The following is a 20777-nucleotide window of genomic DNA, read 5'->3' on the forward strand; positions in this document are numbered from 1 at the left end:
GCAAAAGTTTGCTGGTTTTGGTTTGACCCATAATTGGGTCAAACGAAGTATCTTTTGGGAGCTTCCTTATTAAAAGACCAATATGCTCCACAATAACCTTGATGTCATGCACATCGAAAAGAACATGTTTAAGAACATTTTCAACACCGTCATGGATGTGAAGGGGAAGACAAAGGACAACATCAAGGCTAGATTGGATATAGCTTTATACTGTAATCATAAAAATATAGAGTTGGTTTATGATGAGTCACAAGTCGCAAAACCAAGGGCAAGCTTCGTGTTAGAGAAAAACGCACAACTGCTAGTCTACAAACGGCTTAAGAGTCTGCGTTTTCTGGATGGACATGCATCGAACATATCAAGGCTGGTTAATGCAAACACTCATCCCATTAGCTTTTCATGATTTGTTGCCAAAGGGAATATAAGATGCACTGAGGAAGACCAGTCACTTCTTCAGAGATATATGCTCCAGCAAGTTCAATGTTGAGCACATTGAGAGGCTTCAAACGAATATCATCAAGTCACTATGCAAACTTGAGATGATATTCCCTTCATCATTTTTTGACTCAATGGAGCATCTCCCTATACATCTACCGTTCGAGGCAAAAGCTTGAGGATCGGTCCTGTATAGATGGATGTACCCACTCGAACGGTTAGATATTACAATTGCAATGTAATTCATATATAAAAGTATTTTCTATGTTTTTCTTAATTGAAAATACTTGAATTGTAATTCAATGTAGGTACTTGTTTAATCTCAAGAAAAAGGTTAAGAACAAGGCACATGTTGAGGCTTCAATATGTGACGCCTATATTGTTGAGGAGATCTCAATATTTATCTCGTACTATTTTGAACCTCATCTGAGAACAAGAATCAATTGCGTTCCACGGCATGATGATGGTGGTGAAGTGCCTTCTAGTGGAAACTTATCAATATTCTCCAATATTGGATGCCCCACACCTAAAAATGCCATAAGAGGAAGAAATTTGTAGGAAATGGAATTCAAACAAGCACACAACTATGTTCTATTTAACTGTGATGAGCTTAGACCTTTTATTCAGTAAGTGTGTATATGTGTAATACTAATTAAACTTTGTCAATAATATACTGTTAATTATATATTGTAATATCATACACTCATTATCACTTGCAAGTAGCATTGATAATATTTGCTCTCCAATAACTCACAGGTGACCGAATCCCAGGTCTTTCAATTACAAGATGAACAATTTGCCACGTGGTTCAGAACACATGTAAGAACTATCACAAACTCATTCTAACTACAAAATTATTATACGTTTGCATTTCATTACGAGATTTTTGTTCATTTACTGTTTTTTGATGTACATTTTATATATACAAGGTTTATCAAATGGGAAGGAGTGCGCCTAAGTCATGGTCTTCATTAAGCCTCGGGCCTGAAAGAAAAGTTAAATGCTACAATGGGTATTTTGTCAATGGATATGTTTTTCATACTGAAAAATACGGGCAAGGAAGAAAGACATACAACTGCGATGTTTGTGTTAAGGGATCCACTAGTAGTGAGTTAGAAGTTGACTACTATGGTATATTAGAAGAGGTTGTCGAACTGCAATATCATAGCGAGTAGAATAAAGTGTTTTTATTCAAATGCTATTGGTATGACACGACTGACAGTGGATCAGAGTTGATCTGCACTATGGTCTGGTCGAAATCAACTCAAAAGCTAGACTCCACAACATAAACGATGTCTTTGTTTTCGCAAAGCAATGTCAACAAGTTCATTACACACACACCCTTTTATTTAGAAAGGATTAATCAAGAGTTGATTGGTTTTCTGTTTTAAAAACGAAACCACGGGGTCGTGTCGAGGTTGTTTAGGATGAGAACGAAGACACAAGTGTGCGAGATGAAGTGTTTCAAGTTAGTGAGTTGGTTGAACCATATTGAGTTGCTCCTTCGATTGAATTGGAAAGAAAATTCAAATATTTTGTGTTTTGATTCTATAGTCTTGTTGATATTGACGTAGAGGAGTTAAACATTGTTTTGAGCTTTACCGGACAAGGAAATGTCGATGAAGAAGATGATATCCATATTGAAGATTACGATGAAGGTGATAACTATTCAATTGATGACGAAGAAGAAGAAAATTCTGACTAACTATCAAAACGAATCCCTGTGTAAAACCCTTTTCTTCATGTAATTTACATTATGTATGATATATTTTGTAACATGAAATATATATTTATTGTTTAAGCACTGTTGCTAATGTTTTGTGTGATGGACAATTTATCATTGAAGTTTTTGCAGGAAGGTAAATAGAAAATACAAATACAACATTTCTTGTATATTGCAACAATCACCAACGGACATACCAACGTAATCATGTTCGTCGGCATCTCACAGAGAGTTTGAAAATAATAACAAAAGAATGCCACAATCACCGACGTCCATACCAACGGATTAACCGACGTCCATATCAATGGAATAATATCCGTCAGTATCTCACAGAGAGTTGGAAATAATTACAACAGAATGCCACCCTCACCAACAGACATACCGACGTAATCGTGTCCATCGACAACTCACAGAGAGTTCGAAAATAATTACAAAAGAATACCACAATCACCGACGTCTATACAAACAGATTAACCGACGTTCATACCAATGGAATAACGTCCGTCGGTATCTCATAGAGAGTTAAAAAATAATTACAATAGAATGCCACCCTCACTGACGGACATACCAACGTAATCGTGTCCATCGGTATTTTGTCGGTGAGAAAATTTTACTGACAAAAATATCGATGGAATGTGTGAATTTCAAAGGGTGTGCATCGAATGCACCTGTGATCATGTCATATTACTGATGGAATTACAGATGGAACGCGAAAAATATAGAGGATAATTAAAAATTTCGGTGCAAAATTCAAAAATTACCAATGGATTTTTGACCCGTTACCGACAAATTTAATTAAAATAATAATAATTTTTTATTCCGTTGGTAAAACTGCACTATAAGTTCTAGCGGCTGCCTTTTTATTTCATTTTTCCTTCTCCACCATTTTTTCACCTTAAAATTTCGATTTTTTTCCTCTCAATTCTTCAAGGCTTTCACCTAGAATCTCTAGCAAGCTTTGTTGTGAATCTTTATCACATTAAAAGGTATGGGTTTTTTCTATTTCATTTTATTTTCTTTTCTTTTATTTTTAGTTATTTTTATTCTTGTTATTTTTTTTTGTTTTGGTGTATTTTTTTGTAATGTAGATAAAGTTTTGAATTCAACACATTATTAAGGTATGCATATTTCTTCCCTCAAGTCTATAGTTTTTTTTTTTTGAATATTTTTTATTGTTTATTGGCATAATTGTTATTAGTTAATTTGTTGAATATTTGTTGTTAATGTTGAATTTACCTTAGAATTAGTAATTGAATATGTTGTAATAATTAGTAATTTAATTGATTTTAATTGTTAGTCTATAGTTTTTCTTTTAATTTATTGAATATATTATATTGTTGTATTGGAATAATTATTGAATAATTTGTTGAATTCTAATTGTTTGTTGTTGAATTTACCTTAGAATTAGTAATTCGATATGTTGTAATAATTAGTAATTTATTTGATTTTAATTGTTAGTCTATAATTTTTTTTTTAATTTAGAGAATATATTATATTGTTGCATTGGCATAATTATTGAATAATTTGTTGAATTCTAATTGTTGTTGTTTAATTTACCTTAGAATTAGTAATTGGATATGTTGGAATAATTAGTAATTTTTCTATATTATTGCATGATTTGTGTTTAATTGTATCCATTGATTTTAATTGTTAGGCTATAATTCTTTTTTAATTTATTGAATATATGTTATTGTTGTGTTACCATAATTATTGAATAATTTGTTGAATTAATATTGTTAATGTTGAATTTACCTTAGAATTAGTAACCGAATATGTTGGAAGAATTATTAATTTAAATCTATTATTGCATGATTTGTGTTTAATTGTTTCCATTTATTTTGAATTTATTGTTTTGTTGTATTGGCACAATTATTGAATGATGTTTTGAATTGTAATTGTTAATGTTGAATTTACCTTAGGATTCGTAATTGAATATGTTGGAATAATTAGTATAGATTGGGTCAATTGGTTGTGGCTATTGTTAATATTTGTAGGTTTGTGGATTTGGGTAGTATCCAGTATAAGAGATGTGCTGTTGAATTTTTTTTAACATTTGCATTTAATTATATAATTGATGATATAAAATTGGTTAGATGCGCATAATGAAAACCAGAGCTGGTCGTTCACGACCGGTCGCAGCAAGTTCATCTAGGAGTGAAGATGATATTTCCTTAGGTGACTCTCACGAAGAGGCACCTATACCACCTACACCGTCAACCGATGCTGCCTCTTCCAGCACTGGTTCATAGCGCAGATGCGGCGTGCCTTCACAGCAGAATCAATTTACCCGCAAGTACGGGGCACGGTGGAAGGACGACCTTTCAATGTAAGTTTGTTAAGGTTTTAGTTTTTTTTTTTTTAAAAAAAAAAAATTTAAAACATAATTTATAAAGTAATCACTATTTCATTAATTTCATTTATTTTCAGGTTCACAAACATTGAGATCCCCGAGTAATATCATCGGCGTTTAAATCATCGATGGAGATTCCATTGTTTCAATGGAGTCAGATATCCAGCAATGCATGGTTTTCCAAATTTGAGGTTAGTGTTAATATATAATTTTCAACTTATTTCTAATAAATTATTAATATAATTGTAAATAATTATTATTTTTAAAAAATTAAATTTTTATATACATGATCGATTCTGCTGGGACGATGAACATAACATTGTTGTGAGGAGGGTTTGGGAAAATCACGCAGCAACTAGGTAACATAAAAAACAATAGAATTTTTTTTAGAAAAAAATTTATGTTTTGAAATGTAATTTTTTCTTGCGTGAAGTAGGTTGCGTGATTTTTGGTACGAAGCCCAAAAAAAGGCAAAAAAAAAAACAGCGAGGGATAAGGGGTTCCAAGGCTGGAACGATGTTGTGGTTCGGAGGGATTTCAAACCGATATACATCCTGGAAGATATATGGCCACACTATCTTCAGCACGTGACGTTTGAGCGGTTCACACGACACTCACAGTCCGGTTCTGGCAATCAAAATCAGCCAATTCATGGCTCGGTGACAACGCACACCGGTGACTCCGTTTCGTTTGCTGCATATGCAAAATAGATGGTAAGATTAATTTAAATGAAATATATTGTTCAATTAATTTTTTGTTAATAAATTTTTTCCATAATAGGCTACATCTCTTGGACGTGAGCCGAGCCCGAGGAGCTGTTTGTGGAGACACACGTGTGGAGTCAAGACCATCAAAAGGGGGCGCAACAGTTCGTTGACAGTCGTGCTCAACATTTTGTGGTATGTTTGCTCAACCATTTTATTTTTTAAGTTATTATTATGTTTATTGAATTGAATATGAGGATTACTTTTTATTTTTATTTTCAGGAGACCTATAATAATCGGTTGAGGGAGAGATACGGGGACGATCCAACGACCCATCTGGAATTCGATTTGGATTTGTGGATGGAGGTTGGATCGTTAGGTGGACCCGATAAAAATCGGGTTTACAGGCTCTCCAACACTACAGCTGACAACTTATAGTCGACCCGTAATGCTTTAACCGTTAGGAGCTCCCAATCAATATCAAGCTCCCAATCCAAGGAGTTCGTGGCCTTGCAGCAACACACAGCTCAGCTCACCGAAAAGTACGACCACCTAACAGAGGCGTACACACAACTCAAAGCGTCTCAAGCACAACCAAGAGTGGAGTCTGAATAACAAAAAGTGGCCTACGAACAGCTTCGCGAAATGGTCATCAACATGGCACGAGGTGGAACATGTGCGCCTAAACCTTTTTGGCCATATGACTAGCAGCCTCCTTGTCCTCCTCATCCTCCTCCTCCTCCTCCTTCTTTGTATTAATTTTTAATAAAACATTATTTACCTTTAAATTTTCGTTGAATATTTTTTTGAAACACATTCATTTTGTAATGAATATTATTTAAATTTGATTTTTTGTTTTTGATGCTTAATATAAATTTTATTTGCATATTTGATTCTCATTACCATTAATTTATATCATTTTATATAATGTATTCCAAATAATTTTTTTAAAAAAAAATTGAAAAAAACAATTACAAAGGGATTTACTGATGGACATAATCCGTCAGCATTTGACAGTAGCTCCCACCATCACCGATGAATTTCTAGGCGGATACATTCGGTTGGTATTCCATACACTCACCGACAGTTTTACCAACGGAATTAATCCGTCGGCGTTGTACAGTAGCTGCCAAAACTTATTTACTAATTTACTGACGGATATATTTTAGTCGGTATTAAAAACAGTCACTGAAAAAATGTACCGATGGTAACTTTCCATCGGTAATGCACGATATCACTGACGGATTAAAATCTGTCAGTATATTTCAAGCAGGAAACTTTTTTTTTAGCCCAAATTCCGTCTGTAAAACCGTCGGCAAATAGTTTTTTTATTTTTCCGACCGATATAGCAATGGAATGTGAAATCACCGACGAAAGGTTAGCCAACGAACGTTTTCCATTAGTAATATAGTCAGTAAATAATTTACCGATGAACTCTCAATCACACACCGACGAAATATTTCCGTCGGTAAAACTGTGAAATCTTGTAGTGTAATTAATAATATGAACTAAACAAATTATCGATGCCTAACTAATTTGCTATCATTAGTTTAACTCAAACTTATTCAATCTATTTTAACTCATTATTAATTTTCTATAAAATAACCTTCAATTTGTTGAATTTTATTAACAATAAAATTTATGTCATAACACAATTTTTTTATTCTTTTTTATTTTTATATAGTAAAAAACTGAATGAAATGGAAAAAAAAGAAATGAAGAATAAATTAAAATTTGGGTCAAGACAAAACAAATTGAAAGTTTTGAGAATTAATGAGGGTGAAATTATATATCTAAGAGTCAATTTTGGTGCAAATTTAAAGAATTAAAAAGTTTGGGGACTTAATTGAACTTGAAATTAGTTTAATTAATGAAATTAAGGGCTTAATGGGAGAAATACCAAAGTTTTGGGGTTGATTTGGGTCAAAATTGCAAGAATTAAAGTCCAAAGACCAAAGTGAAAATGCAGGGGTACAATAGGTAGTTCAATTTATTTTTTAAAGGGTAATTTTGAAAGAATTAAAAGTTAAAGAGTCAATTAAGAACTAAATTAGAAACCAAAGACTGTTTTGTAAATAACTTTGGAATGCAGGGGTTCAATTGTAATTAATCCAGAGGTTGAAGTCTTTTAAAAAAAAAATCCTGTAATTAATCAAGATATTAGGGTCCAAATTGAAGAATGATAAACTCAATTGAAAACAATGTTGTTTCTACATGTATTGTTTCTTCTTATTCCTCTGGAACTGAAAATCTGCCTGTGAAAAAGGGAAAGAAGAGCGAAGTCCCCATCCTACCCAACACCACAACCAAGGTCACCCCATGTTTCAAGTCCTCTTTCATCCCACAAGACAAACCATTAAAATATCGAAGGAAACAACCACTAATAGTCTTAGCAATGGCAAGACTGTTGGTGTCCCAATCTAACCAATTCACAAAGTCCAAGACCTTATCGTTATCCGAGGAAGATAAGCAGAAAATCTTACTGTGCAGAGGAGATGGGAGACCAAGAGCAGAAAGACGAGCGCCAATCTTCTTCCATAAACACCACCAATGAAGTATGAGCTCCAAGTAAGTTCTTTATGTTTCCTTCCCCCTCAATTTTAATTAATATTTCATTGTGCATGCACACATGAATTAATTCACGCGTGCACATGGACAAAGGCCAAAGTCGGGTCACTAGTTTGGGCCATTGACAGGGCCAGGCCGCTGGGTCTAGCCCAGCCCATATAGCTGGGTTAGATCTAGGCCAAAAAAGACAGATATTTGTTTTTTCTATCATAGAAAATTAAAGGCCACCGTGATGTCTGAGTGTGACAATTTAGTTTATTATAAAACACCTAAGTTACAAAATTAAACTTATTTTCATTAAATGGCAAACAAATATAATTTTTAAAAATTTCAAATAAACCATAACATGCACAAATCATACAATAAATTTCTATGGAAAAACGCTAAAACAAGTAAACACACAAACGAACTACATATACTGCATCAAAATGCAAAAAAAAAAAATCAATATTTTGAAAACGGGTTACAACAAAAAAAAGAGGGTAGTTTTGTTACTTGATGTGGTGAATATTCAAAAAACATTGAACCAGGATAGGGTTGCTGACATACTTAGTGTTGGCGTGACTAGATTTGTAATGATGATAACTTGATTTATAACAAAATATGTGGGTGTTGTGTGTTGTTTTCTACAAAATAAAAGGGGAAGAAGAAGAAATGAGGGAGGAGAAGAGGGGGGTCGTCTGTCAAAATATAATATAAAAATTATTCACAGATTCATCGATGAGTACTAGCTAGGAAAGAGTATATTTTCTAGATAATTTTGTCTGTAATAAGGACACTTTATTTTTTTTTCTTTCCTTTATTTCCAACTATATTTTACTTTGTATTCACCGACAAAAAATTTATATCAATGTATACTTAAAGAAACAGTGAGGAAATATTTCTTTGATAAAAGTCATTGTGATTTACTAATGAGTTTTTTTTTTTTTTTCAGTATTTTCATTTGTATTTGATAATTTTCTAGTTGTGATATATATTGTACAAAAACTGCCAAACCTCAAGAATGGTGTTTCCTTGTTGATCATTTTTATTTTAAACATTTTTCAACATTCTTCCTCAACAAATTGGACTATTTGATGCAAAGCTTTTATTTATAATAATAATAAAAAAAACCGCAATACAGCATGATTTGCACAGAATGACATTTCTTTATTTAGCTATAGTATTAAAACAAAAGGTCCTCCTATCATGACTTGTGAGAAATAGTGATCCAACTAAGCTTTGCTGGAGATGAAATTCCACTTCATTTCTTAATCCCATTTGTTGTGGAAGAGGTGGGATGCTTTGTTCGTGCCTGAAGAAATTATCAGGATCAACTTTGGTCTTCACATGCACCAACCTGTAGAAGTTACCCTTGAAGTAGTTGGTACCAAAAGCACTCGCTTCGACAAAACTTGTGTTAGAATTTCTGTTCATGCCCAGATCAAGATCCCTGTAATTAGCATATGCTTCCCTAGGATTCTTTGAGACATAAGGTGTCATGTAACTGTAAACCCTCCTAGTCCAATTTATATGCCTCTGCAACGTTTTCCGTTGCATCTTGCCAGCTGGACCAGTAAAGGATCATGAACTTGGTACCTTTTTCTATGAGGAAAAGGAGTCTGAGATTCTGAAATTCGGTTCATCATTCCACCATAAGGAGTGAACACTACTAGAGGACTCTCTGCTTCAAATAACTTCTCCCATAACCCTTCAAGTGCCTTTTCAGGTATGGGTTTTCTGGCATAGTCAGATTTGCCTTTGAAGTAGGCCCTGTCATTGTTAATTCTTTGAAGGAGAACTTCAGGAGGGGTATTATTTGCAAAGCCTGACATATATACAGTAGAATTGATCCAGTTTGTTTCGATACAATCCTGTCGTGTCAAACCCAATTCAGGGAAGCTGTGTTTCATTACCTGGAGAAGCCTGTTGGCGTCACCAAGAAAACATGGCATTGTAAGAGGTGGTGATAGTTCTTTTACCTTGCCTACTGACATTAGCTGTCCCAATTTGAACTCTGATGAAAAGATCCTCGTCTAGTACTTGATCAGCAATTTGTTGCCATCTATAGAGGAGTTTAGTTGCACCTTGTTCTAACGTCCTGGTAACAGTGAATACTGTCACAGCTGGTGGTACAGGAACTAATTTTACCTTCCAGGCGGTGACGATTCCGAAGCTGCCACCTGCGCCTCCTCTGATGGCCCAAAAAAGATCTTCGCCCATGGCTTTTCGGTCTAGAAGTCTTCCATGAACATCAATTATATGTGCATCAACGACATTGTCGAACAGCGAGGCCATATTTTTCGCAGCATGGCACCATATGCACCTCCTGAAATGTGCCCACCCATACCTAAACTTGTGCAAGTGCCAGCTGGGAAGCCATGGGTGTTGCTTTCTCAGAAATTCTGTAGTAAAATTCTCCATTGGTGGCACCCGCCTGAACCCACGCGCTGTTGTGCTCAATATCAACGCTGATGGACCGGAGCTTGACAAGGTCCACAACAATGAAAGGTGACTCAATTTCTGAAACATAAGAGAGTCCCTCAAAATCATGGCCTCCGCTACGGACTCTAAGGTGAATTCCAAGCTGCTTAGAGCAAATAACAACAGCTTGGATGTGAGATTCTTGTAAAGGAGTGAAGATAAACTCAGGTTTCGGTACTGAAGGCAAGGTGAACCTGAGGTTTTGAGCAGAATATTGTAAAACACTACTGAAGGAAGAGTTTTTTGGAGTATACAAGACAGTGGAAAAAGGAAAGGATGATTCTGAAGTTCTTGAGAGACATTTCAGAAACCTATCCTGAAGTGCATGTGAAACTATAAATGGAGATAGGAGTAGGACCAGAAGGATTGAAAGTAAGGGAGAATTTGAAGGCACCATTTTGCTTGCTTTCTTGCTTCTTTGGCTTGTCTTCAAGAATTGAAGCCTCAAGGTGCTCTTATAGAGGAGCTGTGAGGAGTTGATCGTAAATTGGTTTAATCTTTGCATTATCCTAGGAATATAATATTACTCTAGTCTTTGTAGTAAAATGTTTAATTATGACATTAGAATTGAATTGTGATTCTAAAACAATTGATATATCTGTGATCTTTAAAAAAGTTATCAACTGTAGTTAAAACTCTTCTCATATAGTTAGGAAAAACGAAACCAATTATTAAACTAAATTCTCAATTAACCCAGTATCTTAAGAATGAAAAAAAAAACTAATTTAAAAAAGTTAAACTTGTCAACCCGCGAATCAAGTCAACTAACCAAACCTATGAGTTGTCTATGTACTTTATAAAGTTTAATAACATGACTTTTTTTATAAAACTTTTTCTTAACTATATGAGAAAAGAATAGATAATAAAAACACTCTAAGTTCAATTAAAAAAAAGGTCACCTCACCAAACTCATAAATTAGAGCAACCCAAGTTATTCTAGAAAACATACAAACCATGTTAGCCTTATAGAGAGGTAAAATTAAAAGAAACAAATTATGAAGTCAAACTCATAATCTTCCTATATTAAAAGAAGAAATCGACAAAAAAATTTTGAAAAAAATTCATAACAAAAATTAAAAAAAAAAAAAGAAAGAAAGCAAAATACTGTGAATTACTATTATCATTCACAGTGCAATGTGTTCCTCACACCCTTTAATTTTTATTACTTTATAAAGTTTAATAATATGATTTTTTGCTAAAAGTATTTTTGTTAACTATGTGAAAAAACAAATAAACTACAAAAAAATCAAGTTCAATTAAAAAGAAAAAGACCTATCAAACTTTCAAAACCGAGACAATCTGGGTTATCTTGGCAAACCCGTAAACCACACTAACCTCATATAAAAGCAAAAATAAAAAAAAATTATGAAACTAAATTTTTAACAATCTTAATTTTAAAAGATAAATTGATATAAATAAATTTTAAAAAAATTATAATAGAAATTTTTTAAAAAAATAAAATACTATGAATTACTATTATAATCCACAATTAATGATGTTAAGTTAACAATGATTTGCAACGTATTCTTTAAAAAATATTTATATACTTCATAAAATATTTTGAAAAGTTTGAAATGACAAGGAATGTAGTCAAAGCAATCAAATTGAAAAGCTGCCTAAAACATTTAGAAATAAGTAATTTTAAATTCGGTCAGTTTGACAAGTGTTTCGGAGACGCAGCCAAAGAAACGTAAGAATAAAGAAAACAGAATTTTAAAAAGAAAAATCATAGACAGACTCTAATTCATGATTTTAATATCTTTTTTAATATTGTACCCTAAAAAAAATTACAATTCAACTAATAGGCTTGAAACTAACCTTTACAAAATATAAATAGTCGAGTTTTTAATTCATATAAAAAGTAGCATGGAATCCAAAAATAAAACTAAAAATTCAAAATTAATTAGAAAATTAATAAAACTGCAACTTCATAAGCTCATTTTAAGATTTTTCAGATATCGTTAATTACAAAATTTATTAAATTAATTGATATACATACAAGTTGATTTTGATAATCACATCAATTTAAAAAAAAACCTTTTAAATCCAATCTCGTTATAACGATTTAACCTCTTATAGTTTTAACCAAATTCAATCCCAATCCAATGTTAATCAAATCAAATTAAGTTTCTTCTTTGACTTTAACCCGTAAAAACGGCATTATTGAAAATTAGCAGTTGCGCAAAGAATTATTGGCTCTCTGTCATATCTTAAAAACAAAATACGCACATGTAAAAGATCTTAAAACTATTAGGTGCATGCAATTGTATGTGGAATTGTTTTTACAATCAATCTTTTGAAAAGTTTAAAATGACAAGGTGCATGCAAGTAGCCGCAGCAGTCAAATTTGAAAAGTTGCCTAAAGCCGCATGTAATCTCAAATTTGGCCACTGAGTTGGGTTTAACTTGAAAACTAGGGAATGACAATATCTAAGCAGGTTTACATTTCACCCAAGCTAATTAATTTGTCAATTGCACAATCTGATTTTGTCCATGGCCTAACCTTATATATATAATAATAATAATAATATAATAATAATAATAATAATAATAATAGAGAGTATATTGAAAAGACTATAAAATCAATAATCAAAGTAAAATATAGAGACATAAAAAAAAAACTTAGAAAAAAAAAAATTGATGGTCCTGTATACTTTTTAAAAATTTATTTTGATTCTTAAGATTTTATTTTATGCAATTTGATCTTGATTGAAGGCCAATTGATTTTGGATTTTTTAGGCAAAGGATGAATTGGAAGAATTGGGACCAAAATTAAAAAGACACCAAACATGGATGATGCGCTAGAAGTTTTGGGAAAGATATACTTTGGTCCTTAAACTTTAAAAATAACTAATATTATACAATTTTGGTGTTTTGATTTTCTTGCAATTTAATTTTGATACAATAAATTATTTTTGTTATTTTTTTAGTTTCTGGTTAAGAGAGAGTAGATAGATAGGTCATTAGATAGAGAAAAATGATGTTGACACTGTTTTAGGCTACTAGAATGATTGATATTTATGTCAAATGGTTCCATTTGATAAGTGGAGTTCATATCATTTGTTTTTTTTTACCTTTTAATGTTGTGAAAAAACAGATCTGAGTTTTGTTTGCATAGTTTTACAATGTCATAGATAGATTTATTACGGTTTCTAAGGTGTTTTTTGGTAAAAAAAACATAAATCTTAATTTTTTGGATATTTGATGATTAATTGCAGTTATCAAATATTCTAGGACCATTTGGGATAAAATTCCAAGTTATTTCCAGAATTTTGTGAACATTACGAAAAGTAATTTTAAGGTATACTATAATATAAAAACTTGACTCCCTGGAGAAAAAACTTGTATAATGACACAAAAAATAAGCATTCAATAAATGAATAGCCAATTATTTAATTTTGGGATTATAGTGTATGGAGGACAAGGAAGGCCGAATATAGATTTAGTAAAGTGGAGGGGGCAAATTTTGATTTTGAGGGAGGATTTTAGAAATTCTTTAAACTTGGGGGTGTCAATGCCACCCCTAAATCCATCCGTGAGGACAAGATTAACAAGGGATATTAAAAAAAAAAAAAAATCCTTTTAAATGGTGCAATCAAGATTAGACTAAAATATTTAAAATATAAAGTTGAGGGTCCAAAATGAAATTAACCGCAAAAACTGCATTCAGAACCCGGTGAAATTGATCCATGAGCCTTGTGAGGTAGCTAGCAAGCAATGAGCTTAAATCCTTTGGAAAAAACTAATTTCACTAAGCATCTATCAACATTTTAGACCTTAAATATTCATGTGATAAGTGAATTTACTCTTCATATTATTATTTTATGTTTTTATTAAAAAAATCCCAAAATAATTGGTTTCAAATTAGATTGTGTGTTTCAAAGCACACCAAAAAGATTTAATCTCATCATGGGAAAACCTAAATTATCAATACTCTAATCATTGAAAAGAAAAAATAATAATAAAAAGTATCTTCAATTTTTTTTTGCTTCATCATCTGTAATAACAAAAAAGATTTACCAAATGGGCTTTATCCCGTTTTCAGGATAGGCACAGAGACCCAAATAATGATTTATTTTATTGTAACAAGATAGTCTATCTGACAAGTCCAGTCCAATCCTTAAGCTCTAAATCAGTAAAAAAAGAACAGAAAAACGTACCTATCTTACAGCTCCTTGAGATGCTTCAACCTGGCATCGTCTCCCCAAACACAAAGAGAGTAGTTGTGGTTTATATATATATATATATATATATATAGTAAACTTCAAGTTTTAATGATTATAATTTACTTATTTGTATGCATGACCCTGCTGAGAATTAAAAAAAAAAAATACATAAAAAAGAATATTTAGGTTGTAGAGAAGTTGTTGATATTGTAATTAAACTTAAAAATACAGTCCTTAAGAAAAATCTATTATAATAATTTTTTATTAATGTATTTCTTGTTTATCTCAATGAATGCACAGTTTTAAGAGAAGTGTGAATGGGCGATAGGCATTGCAATTTTTTTTTTTATTACAGTCTTTTTTTTCTTAAAAAAAAAAAAAACAATAATCATAAATATGACCTCTAGATTTAAATATGCACACTGACCAACTAAATTATTTGCATGAAAATTTGTTGTCATGTGAAATAAATAAATACATCATGTGGAATAAATAAATATACTAACCTGCTTCAATTTATTATAAGGAGTCAGTTTTTTTAGAGTTTTAATGATGGAGAAATATATCATATTATACAGTCCAAGATTCAACGGATCATCCAATATATATATATACACACACACACACACACCAGATTTGAACCTCCAACATTTAAAATTTATGCTTTTCTCAGAAATTCTGTAGTAAAGTTCGTCATTCGTGGCTCCCGCCTGAACCCACGCGCTGTTGTGCTCAATATCAACGCTGATGGACCGTAGCTTTGCAAGGTCTACAACAATGAAAGATGTCTCAATTTCTGATACATAAGAGAGTCCCTCATAACCATGGCCTCCGCTACGGACTCTAAGGTGAATTTCAAGCTGCTTAGAGCAAATAACAACTGCTTGCATGTGAGATTCTTTTAAAGGGCTGAAGATAAACTCGGGTTTCGGTACTGACGGCAAGGTGAACCTGAGGTTTTGAGCAGAAGATTGTAAGACACTAGTGAAAGAAGAGTTTTGTGGAGCATACAAGACAGTGGAAAAAGGAAAGGAGTAGGACCACAACTATTGAAAGTATGGAAGATCTTGAACGCACCATTTTTCCTGCTTTCTTACCTTTCTGGCTTGCCTTCAAGAATTGATGTCTCAAGGAGTTCTTTTATAGAGGAGCTATGAACAATCAACAGGAAATTAAATTATTTTGTAGCTGGTTTTGTGCACTGAGATATTTACTTGTGATATTACAATGGGATTATATAAAGTTGAATGATTCATATTCCAATCATATTATACATATAGTCAAAATTGAATAAATGTAGCAATATAGTCAAAACTTTTAGACTTTAGAATGTTTAATTAAGTAAACACATCTTCCAATCATATTATACATATCGTTATAGCTAAAATGAATAAATCAACAAATTGAGGATTGATTTGGAAATGAACATATTTTGGCGCCATTTTCTTTTAAATGAAATTGCAAGTTTTGTTCAAAATGATTGCACTTTCATGTTCTATTAAAAAAAAAAAAACCAAAAACAGTATCGTTTTTGAGGTAGGGTAGCTCTCACTTCCCCTATCATATAAAATACCCCACTCAATAGGCCTAGAGCAGGGAGGAAAGAAAAAAACAAAGGAAATAAAAAAAGAGAGATGAAAGATAGAGAGACTCAAACAAAGAGAAGGAGGGAAGAAAAAGAACAAAACAAACCAAAGAAAAAAAAATAGAGAAACGGAGACAGAGAGTACAGAAACATAGGGATTGGGAAGGAATAAGAAGTAAAGGAAAAGGAAAGACAGAAAAAGAGTGGAGAAATAAAAGAAAAAAAAAACCGAGAGAAGAAGAAACACACAAAAATAAAGGAAAAAAGAAGAAGAATCGTCATTTGAAACAGTCGTCCACTGCAACATCACCGCCATCGAGAGCCACCAGCACCGTTAATGCCGTCAGCAGGTGTGCCCCCCCCCCCTCTTCTCCTTCTTCTTCTGCTTATTTTCTCGTCTTCACTGCCGTGTAAAGTGAATAGTAAAGAGTTGTTCCACTGTTAACTAGGTCGGACAACGCCGATCCAGACCAAAATGGATGGGCAGTGTTTGGCCCAATCTGAAAGGGAAAAAACATCTGGTGGGCCAAATCGACTCAACCCCAATACCTGGGGCCAAACTCAGCTTGATTTATTATAGGCCGATTTTGGCCCAGTCGGGATGGGCTTAGCCCAGTGTAATTGGGCCAATCCAATTCCAATATATTGATATAATAATGTTATATAATATATAATATATATATGTTAAAAAAAAATTTAAAAAAATTATCCAAATCCTTTGAAAAAACATTGGGATTTTCTCACAAGTTTTTTTTTTTTTTATATCATTTTGGGTTAATATTGATTTATATTTTTATATTGTAAAGATATAGATCCGATATTAAAATACATGGTTTTCTTTGAAATGTTGCAAAACAATTATATAAAAAACAAAAGAAATAATTGTTTTTTGTGCATAAGGCCAAGTCTCTCAAAAAATTAAAAAAAAATCATATTATATTTTCATACAACAAAAACAATTATAGAAAATGTTTAGCATGTATTTTGGCTTTAATAACCATTTTATTAAAGCCATGAGAACTAAGCCAATAATTTTGTAAATATCCAAAAAATATTTTTGTTTTTTTAGTAATTGGAATTATGAATTTATATGTAAAACCTTTTTCCCGATGTTAAAATGTATTTTTTATAGACACTAGAATGGTTAGGTTTTTACCTGATAAGATAAGGATCTTTTTAGCGAGCAGGACTTTTCTTAACTCATAGATAGACCAATAATTATAAAACACAAAAAGACATTAGATTTTTTTTAATCAGACCATTAAACAATGCAGCTTGCCTTTGGTAGGGCGTATTTGGGTGCTAATACCTTCTTTTTACGCAACCAGTCTCCATACCCAATCCCTAAGATCAGTTAGGGTTTTTAATGGTCAAAATACTAGGTGGTGAGTCTTGTTCTCCTTTTCCACGGATAGAAGACAAGAATTCCTTGTCTGCTCCACTTTTCAATTTCCATATACTAAAAAGAGTTTATGGTCTCCGCGATGCTACACACGTGCGACAAACCACATCGACCACTAAAGGTTAACAATAATTGCTCGTATAATCACCTAAGTTGAGTTGACATGTACCAAAGTTAAGCCATCTCAAAACTAAGCTGGGTTGTCTGAGCCTTAACTTATTCTCGCACAATTGCCTAGATGACCAGAGATTAGGAGTGCAAACCCCGATTGTGAGGAACAGAAGGTCGATATACACCATGACCGTCCGTATATCCTCAATCATAGTGTTTTGAGATACAATAAACTCCATTTCTATCGAGTCCACCAGACAATCCAGCCTTTAACCACAAATTCAAATCGAGTTTTAGATAGGTCGAAGGATCTCTCATGCAAACGGGTATTATATGTTTCCTGAAAAAAGAAAAAAAAACAATCAATAAATTAATAAAAAAAATAATAAATTAATAAAAAAATTGTTAAAATTCAATTTACCATGAACTTTTGAGTTTGGCTATCCACAAGCTATTATAACCCTTTTTTCAATAGACTATCATTTTGCATATGAGTTTTTAACAAAAAGCTTAATCGGTCTTGGATCATGTCCAAGAACTGTAACCTGCAAAAGAGAGTTATTGTTTGTTAAACATTAAATATTTTCATATAAAACAACAATCTAAAAAAAATATACATAATAAAACAAAATTTTACCATCCTCTTTACAATTGAAATGAACAAAATGGATTTAGTAGAAGTTTAGACACATGTCAATTTGTTGGTATCCTAGGTCAAGGGGTTTCATCATGGATTTTGCAGCATATAAGTTCGTTTTTAGCCTATTACCTTTAGAAAAAATGCTTCTTGTCCATTCAATAATTTTATCGTAATCGTCTTAGCTCAACCCATGATCTTACTTAATGGTAAACACTTGTGCAACAATCGATAATTCGTTATTATTTGTGAAACCATACCATAATGGTTCGTCAAAATCTTTCAATTAGTTCTTCATTTACAATTGAACATTCACATGCATTATCCTGATTCATTCTCATTGCATCCATAATCATACTCCTACAATGATTATTATTATCATTTACAATTACATTCACATTGCTAGAACTAAAATTCCGACCAACCATCCTTTTATACCATGATCTTGTGACGGAACATATTATTCTACATGTGCAAACCAACACAAGTACTTCTCCAAGAACTGTTTTTTGCTAGAAGATATATCGTAATAACATCTAGATTGAGAAACTTTTATTTTTACACCTCTTACATAGAAATCTAATACTGCATCCACTAATATTTTTGGATTAGATAGTGTGTATTTAATAAAACTCTTAATCCCATTACAATAACTTATATCGCGCAACTTTTAAGGTGAAACTCGATGCATCCAAGAATGATCATCCATGATACATATGAAACCTATATAAAATATTGATGACAATATTGAGTTAAAAAATGTAAGTTTGTTAAGGTTTTAGTTTTTTTTAAAAAAAAAAAATTAAAACATAATTTATGAAGTAATCACTATTTCATTAATTTCATTTATTTTCAGGTTCACAAACATTGAGATCCCCGAGTAATATCATCGGCGTTTAAATCGTCGATGGAGATTCCATTGTTTCAATGGAGTCAGATATCCAGCAATGCATGGTTTTCCAGATTTGAGGTTAGTGTTTGTTGTAACCCATTTTTGGGTCCCCATAAAAAAATAATAAATACAAAAAAAAAAAAAAAAATCAAAAGAAAAGCTCAAAACAGTGCCGTTTTGAACGACACTGTTTCCCCTTTCTTCCCCGCCGAACACACAACAGCAAAGAAGGAAAAAGAATGCATATTTAATGACGCCGGTCCCTCAAGCCCACCGACCGCCGGTCCCTCTAGCCCACCGACCGAAGACATTGGCCGACCACCTACCGCACCGCCGAAACTGAGGTAGGCATGCCTGGACAGCCACGCCCGACCAGCCGCCGCATGACCCGTTCCTTGGCTCCACAATGAAAAAAACATGCTCACGGGCTCTATAAATAGAGGAGAGGAGACCCGAGAGAAAAAAAAAAGGGAGGAGAAGACGGAGAGAGAGGGAACAGAAGAGGAAACAGAAGGGAGAAGAGAGGGGAAGACCGAGAGAAGAGAGGAGAGAAGGCAGAGAAGAGAAAGGAAGAAGCAGAGAAGAAAACAGAAAAAACAGAGGAGAGAGAGAGAAGGAAAACCGCCGGCCACCGCGAATCGCCAGCACTGCCACACCACCCCCTGCCGCATTTCAGCTGCTGCCGAGCATCAACAACTTTCTCCACTGTCATTTTTTTTGCTTCGGCTTCGGCTTCATCTGCATGCAGAACGTTTACGTTCTGCAGCAGATGAAGATTAATTAGCTAGTTACTGTGCTGTGCACAGTAACTGGCTAAATTAATTCACGGGTTACTGTGTGCACCAGTAACCCGGTTACTATACATGCTAATTAATTCTCTGGTTACTGTGCACACAGTAACCCGGTTTACTATGTGCACAGTAACCAGCCCATGCATTTGGGCCAGGTTCGGCCCAACCCATGTATTTGGGCCTGACCCGGCCCATTTCAAAGAAAAAATAAAAATAAAAAACATTTTTTTTCAGCATTTTATAATTTTTCCGTGTAATTTTTATGTCATTTTGATTAATATTGGGTGGTATTTTATGTTATTAAAAATACAAAAATCTGATATTAAAATACCCGGTTTTCGTTCAAAAAAAAAAAAACTTCCAAAAATACAAAAAAATTGGAAAAAGAAAAAAAATGTTTTTTGTGCATACGGCCAAAGTGTCTCAAAGCTAAAAAATCATATTGTATTTTTCATACACAAAAAAAAACCATGTTTTAGCATATATTTTGGCTTTAATAACCAGTTTATTAAAAGTCAAGAGAATATTGGCCAAAATTTCAAAAAACAACAAAAATTTTATTTTGTTTGTCTCTTAGTATTCGGGGTATGACATTACACGTAATGCATATTCTGGATATTTAATTCTTTTTTGGACAATAGAACCTGGGGTATGACATTACATGTAATGCGTATTCCAAACAATAAGAAACCACAACACGATCTTAGATTTTATCAGACAAAACAATGCAGCTTACCTTAGGTAGGGCGTAGTTGGGTGCTAATACCTTCCCTTTTACGCAACCAGTCTCCGTACCCCATCTCTGAGACCAGTTAGGGTTCCTAGTAACCAGAATACTAGGTGGCGACTCCCAGTCCATTTTTAGCTTAGAGACAAAAGAACTCCTTGTCTCACCATATTTTCCATGCCAAATAGACAACATACCACACCCTCACGAAGGGTTGGGGTGG

General features: G+C 33.0%; 1 pseudogene; it reads right to left on the reverse strand.

Annotated features, from left to right (window-relative positions):
- Window positions 1-8929: 8929 nt before the first annotated feature.
- On the reverse strand, window positions 8930-10655 carry LOC118040833 (monolignol oxidoreductase AtBBE-like 13; annotated as a pseudogene).
- Window positions 10656-20777: the final 10122 nt, after the last annotated feature.

This window comes from Populus alba, chromosome 11, assembly GCF_005239225.2.
Source record: "Populus alba chromosome 11, ASM523922v2, whole genome shotgun sequence".
Taxonomy (NCBI): Eukaryota; Viridiplantae; Streptophyta; class Magnoliopsida; order Malpighiales; family Salicaceae; genus Populus; species Populus alba.